The 22,582-nt window shown below is 42.5% G+C and overlaps 1 long non-coding RNA gene across 3 annotated transcripts in view; it reads right to left on the reverse strand.

Annotated features, from left to right (window-relative positions):
• LOC122809645 overlaps positions 1–22,582 on the reverse strand; it is a 1,890,825-nt gene that overhangs the window by 1,020,895 nt on the left and 847,348 nt on the right. For all 3 annotated transcript variants that reach the window (XR_006365935.1, XR_006365936.1, XR_006365934.1), the window contains one exon: positions 14,541–14,608. This is a non-coding gene — a long non-coding RNA (uncharacterized LOC122809645). The remainder of the gene's footprint in view (positions 1–14,540; positions 14,609–22,582) is intronic.

A 22,582-nucleotide genomic window follows, 5' to 3' on the forward strand; every position in this document is an offset into this window, starting at 1 on the left:
TGTACATCCAGGGAATGCAGAATTCTCTCCCCTTTGTTCTGCGGATTCGGATAAAAAGTTGGCAGATGAATTGTTTGGTTAAGAGCCACACTGGAAACGACCTTAAGCATAAAAGTAGGATTTGTCCTCAGAGACACCCTGTCTGGGTAAAATATGATAAAAGGCTCTACAGCCATGAGGGCATGTAGCTCTGAAACTCTTCTTGCTGAAGTAATTGCTAGTAGCAGAGCTGTCTTCCATGATAAGAACTTTATATCAGCGGTAGCAGCTGGTTCAAATGGAGGAAGGGTGAGCTTTTCCAACACATACTTGAGGTCCCATGCAGGTAATGGTGATCTTCTAGGAGGCCTTACATTTTTGGCTCCTCTAAGATACTGCTTTAGTAAAGGATGGGAAAAGATTGGTGGCTCTGTATTGTAATGAGCCGAAATGGCAGAGGCGTGGATTTTGATTGATGAGAAAGATAGGTATTTGTCAAGCATCTCAGTTAAGTATTGTAATATCTGAGGAATATGTGGTTCTGCTGTATCAGATCCTTGTGCTTGATTCCAAGCACAGAATCTCTTCCATTTGTCAGCATAAGATTTTCTAGTACTAGGCCTTCTGGCTTCCAAAATGACATCCATCACAGCTTTATTGAGAGGTGTCGTTTGTATGATTACAGGATTAGCCATGCAGCCAGGTTCAGAGTCTGTAGTTGATTGTGCAGGATCCGATTGTTTTGCTGGGACAGTAGTTCTGGTTTTTGAGGCAAGGTCCAGGCTGGGTATTGAGACAAGTTCCTTAGGATTGGGTACCAGTACTGGCGGGGCCAGTCCGGGGCAATTAATATCATCTTTGGCTTCTCTTGTCTGACTTTTAGGAGGACCTTGGGTAGACGAGGCAGAGGAGGAAAGGCGTAAACTGATCTCCTCCAGATTTGGAGGTGGATGCTCCCCATTGCTTTGACCTGCATGAGTCTTGAGCCTGGTACCTGGAACCCTTAGGGCATCTGGATTTGCCTCTTTGAGCTCTGTCTGACACAGGAAAGGACCAATTTTTTGTAGGCCAGTGTCTACTGAATCTTGGTGGCTGCACTTGTAAGAAATCTTTAACAGTTTGCATAGATTTAGCTTTGTCTTCCATTTTCTTTAAAACCTCTTCTGCCTTAATACCAAACAGAGAATCATGCTGTAAAGGTGTATCTAGCAATTTAGCTTTAACATGATCAGGCAAATTTTGTTCCTTTAACTAGGCATGCCTTCTAATCACAGATCCAGTAACAGCAGCCCTGCAGGAGGCCTCTAAAGAATCAAAACTACATTGCAAAGTATGCTTTCCAACTTGTTCAGCTGCATGCAATAATTCCTGCAATTCTTTATTTTCTGTACATTCTGAAATCAACATAATTTTTCTGTTTCAGCAATCCTATAACATATTGTTAGTACTTAAGCATATGAAATTGACAATTTAAGGCCCTGATTGCCAAGGTTGCAGATGTATAAACCTTTTTTTCCCCATCTGTCCAGTGCCCTAGAATCTCTGTCAGAGGGGGTAGGGTTTTTTTGCTGTTGAGGCCTTAACTCCCTTTGCACCCTGTGAAATAGTTTCAGGATCAGCAGCAGGGTTTCTAAATAAAAATTTATGTGGATCGGGGACTCTGTAATATCTGTCAGGCTTACTGGAAGCCAGAGGTAAGGAGTCAGGGGTTAAGCTCGACTCTGAAAACACATCATCCACAATGTCTAAAACAGGGGGAATGGCTAAAGGCTTGTGCTGAGGGAGAAGAAGGAAATCCCTGAGCCTCTTTTTTGATTCTGAGAAGTCTCGACTCTCCCAGTGAAAATGCTCCCTCAAAGTATGCAAGGTTTCTCCAAATGAATAATCCTCAGGAGAAGATGCAGATGGAATAGCATCAGAATCCTCATAACGAGGTACAGATAATTCCTGATCAGAAGAGGAATCAGAAGAAATAGAAACCTGATCTGAAGATTCATAATCAGTGTCTTGCCTAGGCCTCTTATCAGGAGGGGGATGGGTACCCCTGATCAAGGTAACAAGGTCTTCAGCAATTTTGATCATCTGTTTTTTAGGCATAGAGGCCTGTGCACACGGCTCATGCGTCATTTTTTTAGTTTTAGAAGTTGCTTTTGTCTTTGGTTTTGCAGCTGTCGTCGGTTTGATACACAAATGTTTTGGTCTGAATACACCCTCAGAAGCCGGTGCCTGCTCAGCGGCTCCGGACCCATCCGAGGGAGATACATCCGTCGGTCCAATACCTTGAGTATCTTGCAGCATGCCAGACTCCACATGGGTGTCGGTAGAGGCCTGCGACTCGAAGATTGTGCGAAAGCGCCTCACTGAGTACCGGCAAACCAGCGACTGGCTTAGGAAAAGCTTTGTTGTCGGTTTTGGATCTCGACTGCCTATCTCTGTCCTTTTCTTTGCGTTTTTTATGTACTCCGATAGTCGGATTGCTATCCGACGACATTTCTGGGTAGTTAAATCTGTTTCCAAAATACTTTGATGCAAAAATATTCTGACGCTTAATAGTGTGTTGGTTAAATCTAGCACAAAACCGACAGTCAGGCACTTGTGATCAGGGCCTAGGCAAGGAATAGTGTATAAATGGAAATCCTTATGAGGTATTTGCTTCCCACAAATAATACAATTATTATTTTTTTCTGACATCGGTAAAAAGCAAGAAAAAAGTTTCCCCAATGGGGTACTTAGCTTTAATGAAGATTTCGGTTCTGAAACTTAAACTCAAATATTCCAGTAGTCGGCCGACCAGCACTTGCAAAATGCTTCTGCTTCGGGCACCGCGCGGCAAGAAAGACTAAAGAAAATGGCATCGGCTGCATGTTTTATACCCTTGATGACTTGACAACATGGAAGACAAGACAGCAACTGACGCAGGACCCAAGACTTTGGAATTCAGGCCGACTGAGGGCAACCTGCCAGCAGATTACCCAAATGTAATGACTGCAGCAGTGAAACACGAAGAACATCACTGGTTTCACAGAGTGTGTGCTGGAGGACTTGGCTTAGACACTCGACTGAGGACTTAACTCTGCAGCTCTGTCAGTGGGGAGCCTTACTGGAGACCTGGGGAGAGACAGAGACAGAAACCCAGAACCTGGGATGAGTGTGTTACCTGTGTGCTCTTAAGGAAAACTGTGCTTCATGCAGAGAGGTCTGCATCTGGAAATATTGAGTGTATCCATTTGTATTCCAAATGAACTTCCCACTCCAGTGTCACAGTCTGCCTTAAAGTAAACCCGGATACCACTTTAGGCATAAAAGGACTAGTTCTCAAAGAAACCCTGACTCTTTGGGAAAATGAGATGGAGTTGACTCGCAATAAGAGCATGCAATTCAGATACTATTTTTGCAGAGGTCAGAGCAATGAGTAAATCAGTTTTCAATGTTAAGAACCTCATGTCGAACAGATTAGCTGGTCAAATGGAGCAAGTGTTAGATTCTCTAACACAAAATTAAGATCCTAAGAGGGGGTACTGATTTTCTTGGAGGCCTCTTATGCCAAACCCCTTTCAAAAACATTTTGACATGAGAACACATTTTAAGAAGAGAATCCTTGGGCAAACATGTTCAAATGACCGATAAATGAACCGTGATAGAGGAGAAAGAAAGGCCAAAGGATAGTAACTTACACAAATACTGCAAAACCAGAGAACAACTCACCCTGAAACAGTTGTCAGTTACGTTTTTGGCACCAACTAGAAAAGCATTTCCATTTGCTAATATATGACTTTCTAGTAGCAGGCTTTCTTTCCTCCATTAATGTCTGCTGCCCGTCATCAGTAAAAAGGTGCCAAAAGGGAAGAAAGATCCTATCATCCAGACAGTCAGATGAAGTTAAATGGGGTCAGGGTGCATCCTTGACTGTAGGCTTGGTTCCAAGCCTCGGAACCGACTCAGCTGTTATTCCAGCTCGCACCTTCCAAAAACTCTTGAGCTAAACTCTACCCACAATGCTCCTCACAAATCACCTCAGATCGAGTTTGCAAGCAATACTGACAGACAATAAATAAAGGATCAGAGGCCATATCTGTGTCTCTATCACTAAGCCAATCTTTGGAGAGATCTGATCCACCAAAAGTTCTAAGGCAGGGGGAAGGAGAGGGAGGAAGGTCAAGGATTAGTGAAGACTGACAACACAAATAGAACATTATGGTAAGACATAACTTTATCTGATGTTGTTAATCTTCATGTAATCCTTGACCGTGGGACAAAGTCCCTAGCTACCTGAATCTTGGGAGGTCTTACAGAAGAATATTCCTGAGCACCATCAAGCTGAATGATACATGTCCCCTAGAGACCAGATCCAGCCTGTAATGCATAATAAATGTATGAGGAGATGCCTTTGTCACCACTGCAGAAATATCATCTAAAGAAGCTCTGGCATGAAAAACTGCAGAAGCTATTGTTCTGGTTGAATGGGGTTTTACAGGTCCTGGTAGGTGCACTCTCTTTTTGTTACAGACAAAGGTGATACAGTCTGTAACCATTTAGCTAAAGTAACTTTAGAAATTGGGCTTCCTAAAGTGACTGAAGAAAAGGAAATAAACAGCTAATCAGATTTTCTGAGTTTCTTTGTTCTGTGAAGATAGAAACGTAATTGTCTATACACATCTAGTATGTGCAGACAGTACTCCTCTTTATTGGAGATGTTGGGAAAAAAGACTGGAAGTCACATAGTCTGACTGATAGTTGACTCGGAGACAACCTTTTGGTAGGAAAGAGGGATTTGCTTGCAGGGAGACCCTGTTCTTATGAAAGATTAGATAGGGAGGTTTGCAGGATAAGGCCTGAATTTCAGAAATTCTTCTGACAGAAGTGATAGCTATAAAGAATAAAGTTTTCCATGACAAAAACTTCAAGTGACTAGTGGCAGCAGGTTCGAAAGGTTAACAAATAATTGAGTGAAGTACCAGACTTAAATCCAGTGGTACGGAGGGTTCTTTATATGGAGGTCTGAGCATTAAGGTTCCTTTCAAAAAGGCTTTACAAAGTTTATGGGATACATGGGATGAACCACTTAAACCAATATGAAAGTTAGAGATCGCAGCAAGATGCATTCGAATAGTAGAGGCTGGTGCTCCTGTTTCAAAGAGTAAAGTCAAAAACTCCAAAAGTCAATCAACACGTGCAGAATATGGGTCAAGATTAAGGTCTAACGACCACTTAGAAAACTTTAGCCACTTGTTAAGGTACAATTTTCTTGCTGAATGTATGTGGTGGGGCTAGAATGATGCATTGGACTGGGGGGGTGGTGAGAGAAAAATGACTGGCATCACTGGAAAAGCCACATAGTGAGCTTGAGATGCTGAAGATTTGGATGAACCATTCTCTCTGGGTGGGACAACAGGTATGGAGCTGGGTCTAGTATCCAGGGTTTCTAAAGAGGATGAGGCCACAGGAAGGGAAACCAGACCTGCTGAGGCCAGAATGGGTGATGAGAATTATTCTGTTCTTTGACCTGCAGGCTTTCCTTAGAAACTGGCATATTAGAGGGATTGGGAGAAGGGCACACAATAGACCGAGGGTGGGGGGCCAATTGTGAAGGAGAGCATCTCTGGGTTACTTCCGGGGGGGGGGGGGGGGGTGGATTACGGCAAAGTAACTGCTGCACTTGTTGTTCAGAGGGGATGCGAACAGGTCACAGCAAGGTTGGCCCCAGTGGCTAAATATCTTTTCTGCCACCAATGGATTGAGAAACCACTCATGGGGCATGAGGATTGTTCTGCTCAATTTGTCTGCAATAATGTTGGAGCTGCCTGGAATGTGCATTGCTACTAGAAAGCTGTTGGATGACATTGCTCACTGCCATACTCTGAGCACTTCTCAACAAAGAGGGTAAGATCTGGCTCCCCCTTGGATGTTGATGTACCAGACTACTGACATACTGTCTGTTTGAATCACATTTATTCCCAAGGGGAGGGTTTCTTAAAATGCCTGCAACACTAACAGCATTGCCCTCATCTCTAGAACGTTGATATGCAAATTGTCCTTCAGCTGAGACAAAGTGCCTTGGACTGTTTTTCCTAGATAATGCCCCCCAACCTGCCTGGGACACGTCCATGCTCACTATGGCTTGGGGTTGAGGAAGGACAAAGGAACGGACCGACAAGATTTCGTTGGAGTGAAGACACCAATTCAGGTTTTCCTTGCATCGATTGGTGATCATAATCAGATGGGACACTGGCTGATTCAGAAAGGACCACTGAGACGCCAGAAGCCATTGAAGAATTCACATGTGGTATCTCGCCAGAGGGACTAGACTGATAGAGGCTGCCATTGACCACAGAGTTTTTACATGGTGCCTCACTGTTACTTTCTTGCTGCAAATGATCTGGCACACTTGTGATCTTATCCTTTGTAGTCTTTCTAAGGGCAGAGATGCAATTCCGGTGATGTATCGAGTATATCTCCAATGAATTCCAACTGTTGAGATGGTTCTAAACCGGATTTTTCATAGTTTATAATGATTCTTTAAGTCGGAACAAAGGAGAAGAGTATAACCTTGTGCCTTTACAAGTTGACACCTGGTGGGAGCGGTAAGGAGTCAGTCATCTAGATATGGAAACACTTGGAATCCTAACAGTCTGAGGTGAGCTGCTACTACTGGCATGCATCTGGTAAACACCCTGGGGACTGTGGTGAGACCAATGGGCAGTGCCCTGAACTGATAGTGATTGGCTCCCAGCCAGAAGGGCAAAAACCTTCTGGAACACTTGTCCACTTTTACATGATAATACGCATCCTGAAGATATATTGAGCACAGACATTCATCTATTCCAGGAATGGCAGTATAGACTGAACCAAGACTATCTGGAATTTGGTTTGCTGAACTGATTTGTGCAACTGAGATCCAAAATTGGTCTCCAGTCCCCTGTTTTCTTTGGCACTAAAAAGAATCTTGAGTAAATCACACATCCTCTCTAGTCTAGTGGGACTGAATGGATGACTCTTTTGTCGAGCAGTTTCTGAATTTCTAAGACTGCTGCATCCCTGTGACTGGGTGGAACATGGGGGGTTCTTCTTAGTCTTTTGGGGTCTTTTAAAAAGGGGATATTGTAACCTCTGGTTATAATCTTCTGCACCCAATTGTCCATTGTTATCCTCAGTCAGGCAGATTCATGCAGAGATAATCACCCCCCCCCCCCCGACTGCCTCCAGAGGAAGGCAATCAGGCCTCCTTTCAGGACTGCTGATAGAAATTACCAGGGAAAGAATCCCTGGAACCCTGATTCTGCAGCCCACTTCTGCCTCTTGTGCGGCGTCTTCCATTGTTACTCTCCCCTCTGCCTTGGAGAAAGTTGTTGCCACGTGCATCCTGGAAAGGCCCTTGGGACTTCTTGAACCATAGCCTCCCACTCCTCTGGTTCCTGGAAAAGGGCCGTTGAGGAATGCAAAAGCGTACACCCATGGCATAAAGCCCATGGCATAAAGGTTCTCACATCTGGCCAGAGTGTCATTAACTTTGGGACCAAACAGGGATGTTCCGTCAAATGGAGTACTGACGAAAGAAGACTTAAATGGCTCTGCAAAATCACATAAGCAGATCCAGGTGTGTCTCCTGAAGGGTATGCCTGAACCCGCTGCCCTTGTCGTCCCTTTGGCTGCATGTGCAATTAGCCTCATGGACGAGTTAGAAATGGATTCTAGGGTGGTGAGCTCAGAAGCCACTTTGTCTTAAACTCCTTCAGCTACTGCTGCTGCAAGAGTATCTGACAGTTTTTTAATCAGATCTCTTTGAAGCCTGTGAAAATGGGTCATGTAATTCAAGAACCTGAGAGTGAAGGTCAATGAAGCATACAGGTGCTTTCCAAACCTATCCATAGCCCTAGACTCTCTGTTAGGCGGATGAATAGTGGGAGGTTTGTCAACAAGTTCCTTCCTAGTGGCTGCCACTCCCACCATGGTGTTCACAGGAATTCCCTTGGCTCAGTGTTGCTCATCCTGAGGGGCTGAAAGGATACGGTCTGGTCTAGCCTGAATCAGCTCAATAGTCGGGTAATTTCCAGGCCAGCTCAGCAATCAACTTAATGAATCATCAGTAGACAGAGAGATCCAAGAGGTAGAGGGTTGGGCAATAAACTCCTCTAGGTATATGGATTCCTCAGAAGAAGGCTGGAGGGAAGTCCAGCCCGCCCTCTGTTTAAGGATCTCCAGGATGTCCCCCGAAGGAAACATCTTCAGAAGGTGACTCAGAGAAACCTTCCCCCTCACTGAAATCAGTATCTTCTGTGTAGGACTCTTCCAGCGAGTCCTGAGTCTTCTGTGCCCTCTGTCCCACAGAAGACTGGTGGAAGCTCCGGTTGGGGGAAAGGCAGGATGTTTGGGCCGATAGTGGAAACGTGGACTGTTTGTCCACAATGAACAATGCCTTCTCCATGGCCTGGAAGGCAGCCCCCTCCCCGTAGAGGGATGGGAGCCTGGAACTGAAATAGACTCCTTCAGATCCGTGGTCCCACCCTATACTGAGAAGGCCACCTCTGAAACTGAAGCCAGAGTCGAGCTTACATATACCGAAGCACCAAGGGGCATGGAGGGCTCCAAAAGGATCAAAGTTGAACCCTGCCCCTTGGAACCGGCAAAGAAGCCCCAACCCCAGGAGGTCTCTGTATCCGACAAACCCGAAGAGCTCAGGGTAGTTATTGGTGCCATTGAAGGAGCTCTAACTGGCACCAAAAAAGTCAAAGCTGGGAAGGTCGGTAACAGGGGACTCCGAAAGCTCTACTGGAGACGAAGGAGGAATAAAGGCTGGAGTGGAAGAAGGCAAGGTTCCAGAGCTAACATTGCTAGGAACTGTGGAAGGAGGCAATCTCCTCACCACAAGGAGCTGATCCACCAGTTTCATGATATCGGATTCGGTTAGACTCTTGGTGGATTGGACCAAAGACACTGAAGGAGATCTGGGTGGGCATTTCTCCAGAAAAGGACTGGGAGGACAGTCCACAAAGTGATCCACTGTAGGTGAATATCTGGTGTGTGGTAAAGTTTTAAATGAAAACTCCTTTGGTTCCACGGTTTTGGTCGGCATGCAAGAAGAAAAAGAAGCAGAATCTCTAACTAACATTGGTGTTGAAGTAGTCTACCAATGGTACCGAAGTTCCGAGGAAACTCTAAGAACTGTGGGAGCCTTGGCCATTTTACTTGGAGGTTCCGAAGAATGTGTTGGAACCGACTGACTTCTTTTCTTTGTCTTACCTGAAGAAGAAGAAGAAGAAGGTGAACATGCCTCTGTTTTGGAACCAGGTAAGGCCTCTTCAAAGTCTGATTTAAGAAGACCATTCAAAATAAGTTTATTTCCATGGTCAACTAAAGCCCTGTGGCTAAAACTTTGGCAAACTGGACAGTCCTCTTGTAAATCTACTACTCCTAAACAATAGACACAAAGAGTATATCAGTCTGAATTAGTAGAAAGCTTCCTGTCACATTTTTGGCACCTTTTGAAGCCAGAAGTCCCTTTAACAAGCTTGAGTGCCATGACAAAAGAAAAGACCCCCCCCCCCCCCCCACACACACACACACAAAAACACACACACAGAAATGAGAATAAGAATTATAGAAAGGGATTTTTTTTTTAACTAAACTAATTAAAGGCAGGCAGGAAGTACCAACAATAACACTTAAGAACGCACACACACACAGACACACCAGACAAGCTATATAATAGAGGAGCAGGTAGAATAAACGAAAAGGGAAAGTACATTTAAGAAGACAAAAAAGTCAAACTTACAGTTTTACAAAGTTATTGCTGTCACTCGAGAGCTCAGAGAAGAGATAGCATCTGCCACAATGAAGTGGCAAACCAGATCTGAGGTGATTTGTGAGGAGCATTGTGGATAGACCTTAGCTCGATAGTTTTTGGAAGGCACGAGCTTGAATAACAGCCGAGTTGGTTCTAAGGCTCGGAACCGAACCCACAGTCAAGAATTATGTGGAGAATGACAACATCTGGAACCAAACCCACAGTCAAGGATTACGTGGAGATTGACAGCATCAGACCTTATATTAACCATATATGTACAACAGCTCTCAGAAAATTATTCCCAATAATGCCTAGTTCAAAAAAAAATTCTATAGTACTTGATCTACTGGGCCTTATCTGATTACCAACAAATAAAAAAGTGGCTTTCCTGCTGGCAATCATGTACATCCCCATGCTGAGACACTAAACACAGATCATGATGTGATGAAATATGACAGGCGATGTCTGTAAAGCAGGAACCACAAAGGCCACACAACCAGCTACCCCAGCACAGTTGTACTTTTTTTTTTTTTTTTTTTTTTTTTAAGTTCAGGCTCCAAAACTGGAACCATCACATGTTTTAATAAAGGCATACTGAAACTTCAAGCACTAGGCCTTGAAAACCAAAGTTAACACCCTATACACTAGAGTTATATTTAAATCAGCCTTCTTATTATCTCACAAATGTACATATGTTTGCTCCTCAGCGCAACACAAATCTTGGCATTTGCTTCTGTTTCTAAAACTAAGAACATCTACTCCCACATAACAGAACTGGAAATGTCCCACAGACTATCAAACTATTCACACAAAGCAGTGATTACAGTTATAATTTCAAACATCTTGATATTCAACTCATTTAATTTTTTAAATGCAGCCAAAAACAATGCTTTAAGCATTATACGTAAAGTCAAAAATTCCTAATGAAGTCATACTCTAATAATAAGCAACTGCATATTATTTCTTAAACAGAATGAAGTACTGATTAGAAAAGAAAAGCTACATTTTGTAGTACAAGTAATGTAAGGGTTACTGTTTCACATAGTCTTGCTCATTAATGGTTTGCACTTCAAATTCCAGCAAAAGTAGTACAGAAACTCAAGTCGTGTCACATTCATTCTGTTCACATTCATCATTTAATCAAAAATATTCTGAAACAAACCTACCCGACATGTCAGAGATGTATGTCTAAAGCAGTGACAACCTTTTTTTTCCTTCGACATAACAAAAATGACTGGCTGACTGCATTTTGTTGACTGTGTACAGCCTTTTAAATATTACAGCCCCTTTACAGAATATTGACACAGAATAAGCAAATTATAGTCAAAAATATAATCTTAGCATAAGGACTGCATCTCAGAAGTACAGCACTGTGCTCATGTTGCCCATGTTTTACAATAAAACAAAACCAGCAACCTTCCGATCTTCCAGCATTACCAAAGGAGACTGAGCGTGATATACCTAGTAAGAGACTCACAATTATACCAGTATGCTGCCAACAGCCATGAACTTTTCAAACTTTAAATTCAGCTGTCAATCTTTGACTACATCTAAAATATTCTGCATAAAATGAAGAAAATGGAAAACAATACAAATAACTGCAAGAAATGTTTTACGTAAAAACACGTCTGTAAAGTCACTGTTGCAGTCAAAGAATGGCAAACTATACAAACAGCATTTTTGTTCTATTTTACAAGTACAAACTCAAAAGAAAAAGCTACTAAATCCACTCCACTGACTGACACATCATAAACGCCAAATGACACACCATAAAAGAAGCAAACTAAATTTTACAAGAAAATAAGTTCCAATAATCTTTTGTCTTCTACATTATAAATCCCTTTAAATGTTTCTTTTTTCATGAAGCCTAAGAATTACTCATTTTTTTTTTATGAGATGAGTTTCTTAAAAACAGCTAAGACTGTTATGCTACGCGGATTGCCATGAACTATCACAATGATTCTGCACACCAAAGTCATGCTAACAGGTTCATTTTCTGTGCAACACAAATCGTGTCCACTAACCACATATCAAATAAAATATGAGAAGACAAAAGAAATAATCTGTAGCAACAAATGCAGAAACTGATATCTGTAACCTACCTCCATGAAAATGTTTTGAGGAGCGAACTGTATACATGGCAAGGTATGCTTAAAAGCTTAAAAAAACTCTTTAACACTACGAAAAAAAAGACATGTATAGAAATGTCAATAAAATAATAACCCTGAAATATCAAACTGAGACAAAATATGCTTTATGTTCTACACTGGTTTCAGCTTTCAGTTTGTTCCTGAGATGACAGCGAACTGTAATTCATTCATTGGTGGGACAGCTGGGGTGAGAAAAGCCTAGAAGGGTGACATGACAAGAAGGGTGAGGTGGAAGAGGCAGGGATCCAAATCAGGACCCTCACTGCAGGCTCATACACACCTTCTCCTTTTCCTATAATTTTACTTACATGCTATAGATGCGCACTGCGAATCACCACAGCATATGAAGGACCACATATGCAGACCTTGCTGGGTTCTACATCCTTGGTAAACAAGTTGCTTAAATGGTAGGGTACAGCATCAGTACCTAATATGCTAAACATCTGTCACTTCCTGGGATGCTTGGCTTTTTTCTTTCATTACTCCTACTGTAATAACCCAGCTCTGACAACTCAATTGGCATAAAGAGATAAAGCCCTAACTAACTATGGCCCAGGTAACTTGAGTTTGACTGGTGGCTCAGACACTTACTTGTTTGGGGAAAGACAGGAGTGACACTGTACTGCAGGATCTCCTGTTCTCAGGGAGATGGTCTGGGAGTGTATGCCTAAGGCACATTTTCCAGAACTTAAATCCATGGTGGAGACCAGAGATTTCAAAGGAATTCTGGTTTCAAGGGGGACAGGGCTTTCTTGAGGCTTATGTCACTCACTGAAGGCAGTGACTTAACCTCTTAGACTCCCACTGCATGCCTAACTCTGGGCATGTTGCAGGGCATGTGCAGTGGGGTTAAGGCTGAAAAATGAAGAATAAAAAAAAAAAAAAAACTTTTGTGTCGGTTTAAATGATAGCCCCTCTTGGTTGGTTCTCACCCCTGTATATGGGGAATGAATGGTCCAACTGACAAAGAGAGAGTTTGATGGCTGTTAGGCAGGAGGGTGGCAACTCTCCCCAAAAGATAACCAGCTCTATTCTCAGACTTAGGTAAGACACAACACTGCACATGTCCAAGCGACACACAAGTGCTAGTAAATGCACTATCACTCTTTACCTTCTTTTTATCTGGTTCTTTCCCTTATTCTGCACAGTGTCAGAATTACTGATGCTAATACAGCACATTACTTACTTTACCTATGCCCGTAACATGAACACTATAAAAATGCTGTTGTCAATAAAAAAAAATGTACTGATAATAAACACGACAATGCCATGGAGACAAGAAACAGTCATGTTATGAGAATAGGCAGTAGGCATGTTGTGAAAAGCAATCTGAGCAAGCTTTTTACCAATTCAGTAAACTGACTTTAAAAAAAATTGCAAGAAAATATTAAACATAATACAAGTAATTCACATAAGAATACCAATGCAAGTCTTGTTTAAATCAACAAAAGTATAGCAGCAGAAATGTGTACCTTGTGTCCATAAAGCAAGCAGATTTGTAAACAACTCTAAAGAACACGGTTCATCTTAATGCATAAATTATAATGATAAAAACAAAACTGCACACCAAAATCCATAAGAATGTTTTAAAGAATGCAAGTTTTTTCAGTTCACATCTTTATAGCTCATATTTTAAGCATAACAATAACTGAAAACTCAAGATTTACTTGATCAGTTAAAAAAGGGTAGATATGATCCCTTAACCTTAACAGATCTGCAAATTCTGATATGCTCTGTTTAAGAAAATGAAGTAAAGCATATTTTTCAAGATTCTTCACTACTTATCTCTTCAGAAGCACCCCTCTTTTTAATTCAGATACATATGCATAAGAAAACTCACCTAACTGCTACAGAAGACGATTACAAAAAGCAACAGCATGAAGGCATGGCAGAAAGCCTGTACACCGTCCCTGCTGATCCATACGCGAAGCAAACACATGCAAATAACATATCAGCACTATTCCAACAAACCCTTTTAATTATTAAAGCCTGAGTGCACCAGAGGGAGAAAAAAAGCATGATCTCACTTGGACAGCATTACAGCTTCAGGGGGCATCACAGGCGAACAAAGCTTTGACAGTTTCTATTTGTCCTCTCTATGGAGTTTACTGTTGATACCAAGTACAGATTTATACATACTGTCGTGATTCTTCATGTACTTCTGAAAAAAATTCTTCTCATTGATTTAATAGGTTTCACTTACAAAAGGCAGTGAAAATAATCATAAAGGCATGCAGTAACAGCAGCAATGCATTTCACGCAGATAAAAAGGGCATTGTCAATATTAAATGCCACTGTATTAGCCAAGGACCAAAATTATAGAATGCTGATGATGCAGTGCGGCATTAAAGATATTCAGTGGCATTTTCCCTTTATAAAAGTTATTACTTGCAATGAGACCAATTTGTTTAATTGCTCTGATATGTCCTCAAATGTGTCTGTTGTGACTTATTTCAGAATTTAATTCAATAAGCTATTTTTTTGAGTCAAAGGTACTTTAATTACAGTTTGTGGTTCTGTATTTGTTAGACAAATACAAAGGCACTCATTCATCTCTTGGTGCAGATAGACAAGTGCACACTAGACAACACAAAGCAGTTTGTTTTAATAAGTATCTCTTCAGATTTTACCTGCAAAACTCCATTACCAAATTCTTCTTCTAGAAGGCTCTTCCATAAGCAAAGCTGTACATCAGCATCTAAATATAAACAAAATAAAGTTAGCACAGAAGAACCGTAATCTGTAGCCAATGTCAGTATGTAAGATCTCAAACTGAGCTGCCCAGACTTTGTGTACTGCCGCATGTACACACAATCTGTCTCTGTCAGAATCCACAAAACTGTAACTCTACTGGCTTTTACACTGCACATATTGCCCAAACACACATGAACTGGCACAATTTCAAAACCATTCAAGAACTCCAAGATGATTAGAATTTAGGCACATATTTGAGGTTATTACCAAAATGAAATGCTTAAATGTATTACTGCATGCATAGGCATCAGCGAACCCTGCAGTCGCTGGGGGCCCCCTGTTCCTGGAAGGCCCCCAACCACAGCAAGTTATTTTGCCTTGATATTTTGTAACGTCTGTCAAAGCAACAAAAGCTAGAAAATCAGTATTGTATACTTAACAAACCAAATGAGTAATAATGCTTATTTATATCTCCTTTAAAATTCAAAAATATCTTTGCTTATAGTAATAGTGTTTTATCAAGCAAGGGCTTTCACAATTCCATTAAGTATTTTACCACTAACATAGTGTCCATGGCTTAGTTAAAACCTGCTGGTGGACATTCTCTACACTAAAACTAACAACATAGCCCGCTTTAGGTACCTGCAAATACATGTGGCTGCAAGGGGGTGCCCTTAATCATCTTTCACTGTGTGAGGGCCCCACAAAAGGTGCTGCTGGTTGGGGAAAATGAGGAGAAAATGTATTAATTTCATGATTATTCTGTTTAACCTGAACAGGCTGTGCTATGACTCTGTTAGGATAAAACTGATAATGAACATAAGCAAGTTAAGCACTAGAGAGATCAGCTGCCCAGTGTGACCAGTGTCCGTGCATACCTTGGATTTTAAGAAGAGCTAATACTTCTGATCTTCACGGATGTTTTTCTCTTTTATGGAGTTTTATAAATACTTGCAGAATACCAGATACTGTAACTCTTAACTTCTTCATAGACGAATTCAGCTCAATACAAATAATAGCAGAATAAAGGCTGAAAATCAGGAACACATTTTAAATATTACTCTGATTCAATGAAAAAGATAATAGAATAACACATTTTGTATCAACATGTTTTTTTTCTGGATATTAAGTGCAAAACTCTAATGTCTGGACTTATTGACTGTCTGTAATCCCGAATGATTTGCAAGCAAATCAAACTTGTTACAAAGGACAATAAAATTACATGCAAAATTAGGGAAGGTCTGTGAAATCTGGGACAGTGACAGGTTTGCATTACTCCTCACTGAGGTAAATAAAAGCGACCCATCCCTGCTGCTCTTTGACGACTGCTTAACAGTAGTCACTGATCTGGTGTGCACAATGTATTGCTGAAATAATATATAATGTGGGTGTGTTTGTGAAAATGTTAGTGAATTTTATCTGTGCACACACGCAATAATGCCAGGATGCATACATTATTCTTCTGAGAGTCAGTAAAAACTGTAGCTAACAAGAAATTATATTTCAAAAGTAAGTCATAAAATGTATCCCAGAACATTCAGACACAAATCTTAAGACTCTGGGGGATCCCTACTCCCCAGACTGTATAAATGGATTCAGAGGGCTCTCTTAATCATCCTTGACTGTGTGGGGACCCCACAAACACTGTTGTTTGAGGAAAAATTAGGTAAAAAAAAAATATATATTTTTTTCTGATTATGTTCTTTAACCTGAGCAGGGCTGTGATATGAACCTGTTAGAATAAAGTTGATAATGGCCTCTGCTCTCAAATGCACCCAAACTAAAACCAGCCCCGTTCGGATGTGTGTGTACAGAAAGCTGCTGTAGGTTATATGGGGGAGGGGCGGCAGGATTGGGGTGTTATTCCTCACAGTCAAATCTCAGAGGTGTGCACATGAGGTCATTAAAACTTGTGTTTGGGCTGAGGACAGTGTGGTAATTGTTTCTTTTACTTTTCTCACATACCTCAGAGGTGTACAAAGAAGATTACTACAGCTTGTGTACACTTACCATAAATGTAGATGTTCGAGTGTATTCACTGTTGCAGTCATTACATTTGGGTAATCTGCTGGCAGGTTGCCCTCAGTCGGCCTGAATAACAAAGTCTTGGGTCCTGCGAAGGTTGCTGTCTCCTCTTCCATGACGTCAGGTCGTCAGGGGTATAAAACATGCAGCCAACGCCATTTTATTCAGTTTTTCTTGCCCCAGATGTCAGGTGCCCCCCAAATGGGGAGCAAGAAAAAAATATATATAAATAAACTGTAAATATATATAAATGCACTTTTAGAAACAAACTTTACCGTCAACTAAAAGCAAATACACCACAAAGGCTTAGGAGTATAATGAAGGAAAGAAAAGGTATAGAAAGGGGGATGGTGGGTGGGTAACCTGGACTGCAACAGTGAATAAACTCGAACATCTACATTTATGGTAAGTGTACACAACTGTACTATGTTCTTCGTGTTTCACTGTTGCAGTCATTACATTTAGGTAGAATCCCAAAGCTATGGATGGCAGAATGGAACTAAACAGCATTAGGAGCGGCTATAAGGCCCTGCAGGACTGCAGTGGCAAAGCCTGCCCTGGATTTAGAGAAGAGAGGTAAATGATAATGCTTTGTGAAGGTATGAACAGAGCTCCAAGTAGCAGCTTCTAGAATGTCTTTGGTTGGTACCCCTCTGAGAAAAGCTGCTGAAGTAGAGGCGGACCTGGTGGAATGTGATCTGATCCCCTTGGGCAAAGGTTTACCATGGTGCAAATAGGAGAAACTAATGCAGTGGCTTATCCATTTAGAAATAGTCTGCTTTGATATAGCCCTCCCCTCTAATCCTGCAGCAAATGCTACCAGTAGTTGCTCAGACTTTCTTAGGGATTTGGTTCTGTTTAAGTAAAATCTTAGTTGTCTGTGTACATCCAATGAATGCAGAATCCGCTCCCCCTTGTTCTGCGGATTTGGGTAAAATGTTGGCAGGTGAATGGTCTGGTTAAGAGCCACACTGGATACCACCTTAGGCATACAAGAAGGATTGGTCTTGATGGCCACCCTGTCCAGGTAAAATATAATGAAAGGCTCCACTGCCATGAGAGCCTGTAGTTCTGAAACCCTTCTTGCTGAAGTGACTGCCAAGAGAAAAGCTATTTTCCAAGATAGAAATTTTATATCCGCAGTTGCTGCTGGTTCAAAAGGAGGCAGGGTGAGTTTTTCCACCACAAAAATGAGGTCCCATGCAAGAGTTGCTGTTCTCCTGGGAGGCCTTACATTTTTGGCCCCTCTAAGATACTGTTTAAGCAGTGGATGAAAAAAGAGGGTAGGCTCTGTGTTGTAATGAGCCGAGATGGCAGAGGCATGGATTTTTATTGAAGAAAAAGATAGGCCCTTGTCAAGCATCTCAGTTAAGTATTGTAAATTCTGAGGAATATTAGGCTTTGCTGTGTCTATTCCTTGTGCTCGGTTCCAAGCACAGAATCTCTTCCATTTATCAGCATCAGATTTTCTAGTACTAGGCCTTCTGGCTTCCAAAATGACAGCCTTGTTTGCTGTGGCATAGACTGGATTCGGGCCTGCTGGATCTAGCTTTGTTTGTGTAACTTGAGCACTAATCCAGACATTCTCTAAAATATTCAATGGTATTTATTACTGCTTGGTTGTAACTTGATTAAAGTGCAGCTATCATTCAAGTCTTTTGGATTAAGCACTTGGGCTTCAGACCAGTTGTTTTACATTAGGAAGGTTTGTCGCAAGCACTGTGGTGGCAGGACAGGTAGCTTTCATCCTTCTAAGTTGGGAACTGCTGATTGAGAGCCCAGTGTCCAAGTGTATTAGTTCTGGTTTAGGCACTTGGGCTTCAGGCCAGTTATTTTACATTAAGAAGGTTCGTGGTCTGCACTCTTGTGGGAGAAGAGGCTGGACTCTGCCCTTCTGAGCTGGGAATTTCTGGTTAAAGGTTTATAGTGCCTGAATATTTGAACTGTATCGTACTGAAATTGGTTCACCTTGTTTGCTCTAGCATAGACTAGATCCAGGCCTGCTGAATCTAGCTTTGTTTATATGCTTGTTGTTTGTTTGCTTGTTATTTCCCTGGAAGCTAATTCCACCTAATACGCAACTTCTCAGCGCTTCTGTGGATCACTAGTGATATCTGCATTGCTTACTGTACTTATTTCCTTGTTTACTAAGAAAGTTACTGTTTGTCGTTTTTGCATTTAGTTACTTGTAACACACTGCACTCAAGTTACCTGGCACTTGCTCACTAAAGCAATTATATAAGTCAGCACTAAAAATTAAAAGCACTACACCCTCACTCCCCACTGGCCCTTGTTTTCAATTAAGGATTTCCCAATATTATTCTAGCATGTCCAAAGGTCAGTTGTCAATCTCCTCTCCGGTCCAGCTGGTGAATCTGGGAATCTTGAGGCAATGTTATAACTGCCTCATGTACACAGACAACCCTCTCCTCCTCCCACATAACACAAATACTTGCGAGAGATGCAGCTATTTAGCCAAACTGGAGGCTGAGCTCTCTCAACTCAGGACTGACAAGACCAGACAGGAGGAGAAGACAACTACACACACCACAAAACCAGCCTCACATAATGCTACCACTCCACTGAATCAAACACATAAACACACAAAGACATACTCGGAGGCTCTGAGTAAAAATTTACCTAAACAGCAGAGGCCTCCAAAGCAGACACCCAAACAACTGCTACCTCAAGACACCCCAAAAGCAACACATAAACCACAAAAGCAGTGTGCAAAGCAGTCACAGCCCTTAAGGCCAAATACAACACCAAACATACTTGTCATAGGTGACTCCATAGTCAGACACACTGACGTCCCACTCACCAGGCTGAACAAGGAGAGGGTCACAGTAAGCTGCCTATCGGGCGCTAGAATCCGCCACATAACACAAGCACTCGGGTCACTCCACGGCAAGTACAAATATGACACAGTCATTGTCCATGCTGGTGTGAGCGACCTGAGACGCACCTCCCTGGACTACACGAAAAGAGACATAGAGGAGCTCTCTGATTATGTAGCCCAGGCAGGTATGACCCTAACCGAGCAGTATCCTTCCTTCACCAAGAATGATGCCACAATATAGAGACAAGATGATCAGCTTTAACAATTGGCTTAATGTCTGGTGTCATTCAAAGGGGATCCAATGTCTGTCTGCCTGGGATGACATGCTTGACAAGCCACGCTGCTTCAAGGGACGGCTTGCACCTGTCACACCTGGGATTCGGATATTGGCTAAGGCTCTTGCCACCCCCATAGTGCCTTTTTTAGGGAAGGCTCAAATTCTAAACCTACCACCCTAGAAAACAAAAATGGGAAGAAACTGAGGGTAATGCTGCTCAATGCCAGAAGTCTAAATCTCAAAATGCACGCACTCGAGGCCCTTCTCAGTATGGAGAACATCGATGTCTGTGCTGTAACTGAAACCTGGTTCAAGGCTCCTGAGAGCACCCGGCACTATTAGGTTTTACCTCATATCATGCGTTCGCCCCAAAACCCGGACCACACCACAAAAGGAGGGTGTATCCATTTTCATAAAGGATACCCACACCTCCAGGTTGGTGGCAACGCATCTAAGCTTCGAAACCATCCAGGTGCAACTAACCATAGACAAAACTGCTCTACAAATTGTAGCATGCTACAGGCCACCCTCTCAAACTCAGGAACCCCACACAGCCTTCCTGAAGACACTGGAGGGTATAAATGTATCTCCAAACACCATCATATTGGGTGACTTCAACTACCCGAATATAGACTGGGAACATTACTCAAGCCCTAACTTTCTAGCCCAACGGTTCGTGGAGTTCATAAATTCAAATGCCATGGAACAGCTAGTCACTGTTCCCACGAGAGGAGAAAATATACTAGATCTCATTGTCACAAACATGGGGACAAAATGCTCCACACGCGAAGTATATCCCTCATTGGGGAGATCTGATGGTAAAGTAATCTCACTGGAAATCCACATCCCGCCCCCACCCCAAACAAAAAGACCATAGTGAAGAACTTCTCTAAAGCAAACTTCACACTACTCAAGACTGGTGTAGTATCCTTCAAGGCCCCTGAGCCAGAGGAAACCACAACCCAAGCTGCGGAAGCCCTTACAAATGCCTTCTATGAACACCTCCAGGACTGCATGGATCAGGCAATCCCAAATAAAACCAAGACTCTTTCCACAAAGGGCAAACGTCCAGTCTGGTGGACCCCAGCCATTAACAAACTTTACAATAAGAGGAGAAAGCTATTACATGATAGAACAAAATCCATAAAAGGGAAGTCACCCCTGATCATTATTAGTAAAAAATACGAGCACTCATAAAATCAACTAAGGCCAATTTTGAGAGAAAAATTGCCATGGATTCAAAGGACAATCATAAGGCCTTTTTCAGCTATGTTAGGAACCTGGGTGGAAACTCCCAGATATGCTCAGAATTAGTCCAAAATGATACAAAAATCACTGAACCCACAGACATTGCCAACATACTGGCAGACAGGTTCAGTGCAAACTTCACCCCTCTCCCCTAAAGGAGAGATAACTATCCCAGCCGAGTGTAGCCTCCCGGACATCTCAAATGCGCAGGTGAAAGCTGCACACTAAAGCTAAAAACACAGCATCAATGGGACCGGATGGTGTCCCCGGCTGTGTGCTACACGAGCTAAATGAGGAATTAACCCCGCACATAAGGCAGCTGTTTAATCTCAGCCTTACCACAGGATACGTGCCCAAGGAGTGGCGTACGGCAACTGTGGTCCCACTCCACAAAGGCGGCGCCTCACGGACCCTGGTAATTACGCCCCATAAGCTTAACAAGTCTAGTCTGCAAAGCTATGGAGAGGATCATAATGGAGCTCATAAACAAAGATATAGGGACTTGCAGACATTGGACCCGACCCAGTTTGGCTTTGTCAAGGGAAGATCATGCCTTTTGAACTTGGTCGTCTTCTTTGAAACAGTCACCAAGGCCATTGATGAGGGAAAGGCAGTCCATACAGCCTACCTTGACCTTGCAAAGGCTTTCGACACAATACCCCACTCGGGTATTGTAGAAAAACTTACCAGCTTAAATGTAAACCCATATGTCACAAGATGGGTTGCAAACTGGCTTAAGGACAGAACCCACAGGGTTAGAGTTGCTGGCGCTGTGTCAGACTCCAAGCCAGTTACAAGTGGTGTCCCACAGGGCTCGGTCCTTGGCCCCCTATTGTTTGGCATCTACTTCTCAGAAGTACAGGCCAGCATGGAAGGACTTTGGCTGACAAAGTTTGCAGACGACTGCAAACTGGGCGCCATAGTGGAAAGTGCATCGGACACGGATATCCTTCAGAAGGGACTCACGGAAACAGATAGCTGGTGCCAGAGCCATGGCCTGAAGTTAAACGCCAAAAATGTATAGTCATACCCTTCGGGAAAAACAAGGTAACCCCAAGCTACCATATAGGTGGCAATCCACTAAGCACAGAAGAGGTTATCAGGGACCTGGGGACCCAGGTTGACAGTGGCCTTTCTTTTGACACTCACATTGCTAAAGTGGTTAGAAAGACCTTCTACATTGCCCACCTGATCATGAAGGATTCACATCCAGATCTAGTGAGGTCATTGTTCCCTGTACTCTTCACTTATCAGACCAATGATCGAGTACAATGCCCCATTCGGGATGTATCTCACCAGACATCTGCAGCAATTGGAGAGACCCCAAAAGTTCCTCACCAAAAGGATAAAGGGACTCCAAAATCTGTCATATGCTGCCAGATTGAATAAACTCCAGCTCTATTCAGTCGCATACCGTCTGCTCAGAGGTGACATGTGCCTGACATACAAGGCCATGTCCAACCCGGAATTAATGGACATGCTCCACCTCAAAAATCCAAATCCACCAAAACCACTACAGCAAGCGACTTAAACCTTAGCACGGATATAAATAGGACGTGCTGGAGGGATAGATTTATCACTCAGAGACT

Source organism: Protopterus annectens, chromosome 8.part0 (genome assembly GCF_019279795.1).
Source record: "Protopterus annectens isolate FY-2018-M chromosome 8.part0, PAN1.0, whole genome shotgun sequence".
Lineage (NCBI taxonomy): Eukaryota > Metazoa > Chordata > Ceratodontiformes > Protopteridae > Protopterus > Protopterus annectens.